Raw genomic sequence first — 6,426 nt, 5'->3', positions numbered from 1 at the left:
ACAGTAATACATTCTCTGAATACACTAAAATCCACCAAATTTTACACATTAAATTGACAAATTTTATGGTATGTGAACTCTTTTTCACATACCATATGTGAACAAATTTTATGGTATGTGAACTCTTTTGCAATAAATCTCTTTTAAAATGTCTATCAAATAAATTACTTATAAAGAAAAGCCATAAGAAACATCGTTTCAGCTCATGGAACTATACAGCTTTCTTTTTGTGATGGTGTTGATTCAACTCTAAATGCTTTAAAATTTATAAAACTGTATACCAATTTTTGAAAAGTCAATTTTACTACATGATAATATTTAAAATAACATGCAATTAGATATTAAGGAATTCAGCAGAGTTTCCACCTCCTCCCTCTCTCCACTTTAGTGGTTTCAGTTACCCATAGTCAACTGTGGTCCAAAAATGTAAAATGGAAAATTCCAGAAATAAACAACCATGTTTTAAATTGAGTACCATTTTGAGAAGCATGATAAAATCGAATGTCGTCCCAGTTATTCCTGCCCAGGATATAAATCATTAGTTTGTCCAGTGAATTCATGCTGTCTATGCTCCCCATCCAATAGTTACTTACTGGCCATCTCAGTTATCAGATGGACAGATGACAAGAAGAGTAAGTATAGTACAAGATATGTTGATAGAGGCTGCATTTACTTAACTTTTATTAAAGTATATTGTTATGCTTGCTCACTTAACATTATTAGCTATTGTTGTTAATCACTTATCCTACAGTGCATAAAGATTTCAGTACTATCTGTGGTTTCAAGTATCCACTCCAGGGTCCTGAACATAGATCCTGTTAATAAAGGAAGACTATTGTACTCCAAATCACGCTTCCAACTTTTGGTGTCTGTTTTATTTTCATCCATTTATACTTTGAGTCTACTTAGTAATAAGTAGACATAACATAAATTAACAGCAACATAAATTAACCAGAATGTATTTTTTAAATTACAATTTCAGTTTCCCTAACAATACCCTAGAGATAAATATCTGTTATTTTCTTCTACACTTCAAATAATAACACAAATTTTAGATGTCTCATTGGTATCATTTTTAGGCAGATTTTTTTCTCTTTATCTTATGATGTGAAAACCACTAGCTAAAATTTTAATGATACTGGTGATGCACACATTTATAAGATAAATCTACAATCTCTTGTAATACATTTAAGATATATTACCTTTAAGTCCCAGGACTTCACATCAATGTCAGATTGATATTCATAGTGATTCATTTTTTGTTAATTTTACAAGTTTATATCAAGAAATAGTTTTAATGAACTCTAAAACTAATCCTTCTTTTATATTTACACTGCAGTGAATACATATTTTTCAAGGTATTTTTCAATAATAAAACATCAAATTTTGATAATTTAAGTTTTATATAACAAACTGAATATATTACAACTCCTATGTAAATTTCTACCCGATATGTATTTAGAATAGTCAGTTCATATTTGTGTAAAATATTCTCATTTATTCATCTAATGGTTTGATTACATTAAAAAGTAGTTGACTATCTTAGTGTAGCAATTCTAAATTATAAATATAGTTGTAAATTCAACAATACAATCATTTGTGGGGCAATTATCATTTTATGAAACATAATTGCACTACATTATGTAAATCATTAAAATCTTCATTTGTAAAATATGTTATGGTTTGTGATCACAACAACAGTTTATGACGTGGACATTTTCATTATTTTTAACAGCTAAAATTATCCCGCTTAAAATTCTCGCTTATTTTTATTGCAAAGTATCTTTATTATAGAAAATGTTCAGATATAATCAATTTAAATGGCTAATCAGGTGATATATTTTCAGACATTTTAATCTTGCCATTGCCACTGCAATCAAGTCTAGCAAAGTTGTTACTTAGATATATTGTTTCAAGTATTCTTATTTTGGTTATATGGAAGTAGTGCTACACTAAAACCTTAGTTCCTTAGTTCTTACTCTTTTAAAAACACTTCCGATGTCCTAGTCACTTTTACTTTTCATGAAGTGTTTATTCTTTCAACATTTAGGACAATTTTTGTTCTACTGAGTATCTTTTAAGTTCTGTAAGAGTTGATGATGGAAATTTCTCGACTAACTAGATCACCTCCATAATTACTGAATTTAATATAATTGAAGACTTTTTTCTTCTATAAACACATACTACAAATATGGGTTATGAAAGATACACTTTTCTCCTCCTCGCTGAAACAGCTTTATAAATATTGGTGTTTCTTGATCTCTATGCATTCATTATTTCTCACTTTTATGTAGAGAGGGTAGATAATCATTTGATATTCTAGTTATTTTAATATAGATTACAATTCTCTGTACCGAATTTCTGTAAATATTTTATTTGTACTTAAGAATTTTAAATCACAACTATTTACACTATTACATGATAGTGTCAATTGCATAAAACACAATTTATGGAACCATCTATGGAGTTATGTCATCAACCATGATCACTTGAAAATCAAGGTGCTTCCATTTAAACCGCTGATGTTAATTCACAATAAATTTAGAATATTTAACACAAATCTATATTCCATTTTCTTCTTTTGATATCTTACTTTATGCATGCCTGAACCACAGATCAGAATTTTTTTCTGAAAAGGGACACTTAAATATTTTAAGTTTTGTAGTAAATGTCCCTGTCACATATTCTTTTCTGTTTTTAACAACCCTTAAGGTGTAAAGACCATTTTCCTTCAATGGCAATGGAAAAATAATTCATGTGGTTTGGTCCATGGGTAGCATTCTGCCAAACCGTAATCTAAGCAGTGCAATAATAGCCAAATTAATTTTCATTTATCCTATATGCTTAGCATTCAGATATTTCTGAAGTAACTGAAACAGACCTATTACATTAAGAACTATCTACTATGAAGAGTTACCTCATGGTTAAAGTCAAAAATTGAGACATCAATGTATAATATATGTGATATATATGTATATGTGTGTATAAAATATGTATGTGTATATACTAAACACATATATAGATATTAAAATCTACAGTAAGCATATATAGAGCTATGACAACATTTCCATATAACCTATTTATATATTGAGATATGTGGACTATATGAATGAATAGTTTAAGTGGTGGAAATGTTAATGCTAGTACCTAACACCCTGGGTTGTGAATAAAAACACAACAGGATACTAGAATTATATACATGTCAGAGCCATATCTGCAAGTATAAAATATAGGTGTTAATATCTCCTAGAAGGGTCATTTTGAAGATTAGTGGAGATAATGTAGAGAAAAATCACTTAATACTAGACCTTGGACATTGTAGATGTTTAAAAATTATGAATTTTTCTTTCCTTTCCATAAAAATAAAATTAAAATGATTGTACAGATTTAATATCCTATTGAATTGTTTTCATAGGATGTTATATATACATTTTGAACACATTATACTTTATATGCAAATTTATTTGAATCCGAAACCCTTGCAAAAATCCTTCAATTTGTTTCTGGCATTTTTAATCGTGGTCAAATAGCCAATATACTGCTATTATAGGAATAGATAATCTCAGATGCATTACATCAGGCCACCAAATAAAGTATTTGCGCAAGTTTAAATCTATCAATCAATATGAATAGCATTTAATGTACTTATAAATAAATGTGACTATAATAAGAAGTCTGAGACAGTGTGTGCTCCTGAATTAACAGAGTTACTATTTGAGAACAGAAGGATACAATACAGGCATAACACACAAACTTAAGAGAAAGAGGGAAAGGAAAAAGAGGAGGCGGAGAAAAAATGGGAGAGCGATTAGTAAAAGTAAAAATAGTAATGCATAATTATCAAATTTTACATTAATTAATATTCAAATAATGACCCAATCAGAAGTTACACAAAACAAGATGTCTTAGTGAAAGGGGTAGAACTTAATAGAGGCCTTGGGAAAAATAAAAACATGAAAGAGACATTAGCTTGTAAATGAAGGCTGGCAATCATAAAAGGGCAAAGAAAACCTGGTTCAGAGAAGAAAATATGTATGGCAGCAACACCAAATGATGAGTAAAGAAGCCTACCAGGTTTTCAGAAACAGAATTTAGCTGGAAAATCATGGAACATTATTAATAATAGCATCTGTTGTGGTTCTAGAACATAAAGGGTTTGAAGCACTAGCAATAAAAACCCGACGTGTTTCTCCACAGGACCTAGGAAACAATTAGAAAAGAGAAATCAATTTTTTAATGTTCAGCCTGACAGAAATACCTTAGCATAGTGATAGCAATAAAATAAAGCATTTCTGACTTGTTTCTAATTTTAACTGAAATGTACTCAGTGTTTTGTAAATCAGAGCAATATTTGCTTTGGTTTGAGTCAAATACTATTGCGTATTTACGTAGTTTCCTTTCATTCCTGTTAGAAATGGTTTATAATTTTTATCCAATGCCTTCAACATCCAGTGATACGCTTAATATCTTAGGTAATAAATTATGTTGGTTTTTGTCTGAGTTTGAACCTTCCTTGAATTCTCGTAATAAATCCTGTGGGTCACAGTATATTATTTGATAACATAGTATTAGAGTTTCATTACTGATATTGTATTTATACATTTTGTGTCTCAAATTCCAATGTGCTATTTTAAAAGGGCTTACTCAGATATTGGTATAAAAATCATACTGGAATATCAATCAGGATAAGTTAATTTGGTAAGATATTGGTGTAAAAATCATACTGGAGTTTCAATCAGGATAGGCTAATTTGGGAACAGTAATAAACAACATTTAAAATGACAGAGGTTTAATATATCAAAGGTGTATCTAGTACTCTGCTTTGTGTCACATGTACTGTAGGATTCAGACAGATGGAACTTGCTCTATTACGATAGAATTTGAAGTTTCAAAAATATTATGTGAAGATCATTCATGAATATCACTGTCTCCCCTTCTGTTTACCAAGTATTGGCTTATTCAGTTTTCTTTGGCTGAAATACTCTTAGACCCTCCCTAACTGGGCCAATCTAAAAGTCTCATCTAAGAAATAAATCAAGCTTAAATGTGGATCTCTGGTGATATGAAGTAGTTTCTACATTAGGGGGTGAAGCTGGCCTGTGGAAAATAAAATTGTAAGTTCATTGTACTGCACATATGCATTGTATAATAATGAAACAGAAATTATAAGCAGAACAAATATTCACATTTAGAAATGGGGAAAACCACAGACATATGGAGTTCCTACTCAGTAAAATCCCATTTGGTATATATTTTGATGGAACTTCGTTCCAGATTTAGGTAATATTTAATGATTAGACTTGAATTATGCTCCCTAGAAACAGTTCGGTTTTTTGATATTTTTGTTGTTGGTCCTTGCCTTAATGCTCAGGGAGATTCCTCCTTTTCTGTTATCCCTCTCGGCCACATTGAGCATTAAAGTGAACACTGGAAAACATGCTTGAAGGCTGAAAATATTTCTGTTTTCTTCTTGCCCATAAAATTTTGGGAGCCCAAGGTTCATTTTAGACTTTGAGCAGTCACACACTTTTATAAGTCAGTTTCCTGGTTTCTTTGACATTTTAATTATTAATATTTTTATGTCTTACTTAGGAAATTTATGCCAAGCTTATATAAAATATTATCTCCTGGGTTTTTAATAAAAGTTTTACAGTTTTAGTCTTACATTTATTAGGCCTTTGACATATTTTAAACCAATTTTTGTTTATGGTGCAATGTGTGGGATAAAAGTTCATTGTTTGCATGTCGTTTTTAAACTGTTCCAACATCATTTGCTGAATAGGTTATTGAAAGACCTTGGCAATTTAGTAGAAAATCAATCAATGACGATTTGATTGGTCTGCCTGTGGACACTGTTTCCTATTACAAGTGTCTGTATTTCATACAAACACCATCATTTCTTGATTACTGTAGCTCATAATTAGGTCTTCCAAGCCCTGCTACTTTGTTCTTTGAAAGCATATTAAATTAGTTGCAGCAATATTACATTCTTTGAATTTTTGAATTCACCAATCAATTTTGAATCCCAATCTCTCCTCTCAAAATTATGGAGATTTATTGAGTTCATCACGTGGAGAAATAGCACATTAACTCCCATCCATAAGCCCATTATATGTTTCTATTTATTTTAGTCATCTTTATTTTCTCTCTTTTTTTGTTTTTGCAATGTTGAGTGTATAAGTCTTGTAAACCTTCAAAAATATATTACTAAATATTTTATGTTTTTTTTTTTTTTTGCTCCATCTCTTTGTTCCTGGCTTATAAATAAAAATAGAATTAATATGTTCGTGATAATCTAATGCCCTGAGATATTTTAAAAGTCATATTTTTACAGCAAGCTGATTAATATCACACAGAATTTTCTACATAGAAGATTTAGTCTTGCTTCCTGCTTTTAAATTTGTATGCTTTTATTCACTTTTAATC

This window comes from Piliocolobus tephrosceles, chromosome 15, assembly GCF_002776525.5.
Source record: "Piliocolobus tephrosceles isolate RC106 chromosome 15, ASM277652v3, whole genome shotgun sequence".
NCBI classification, from domain to species: domain Eukaryota; kingdom Metazoa; phylum Chordata; class Mammalia; order Primates; family Cercopithecidae; genus Piliocolobus; species Piliocolobus tephrosceles.
The sequence above is the reverse complement of the archived record's forward strand: the minus strand, read 5'-3'. Positions refer to the sequence as shown.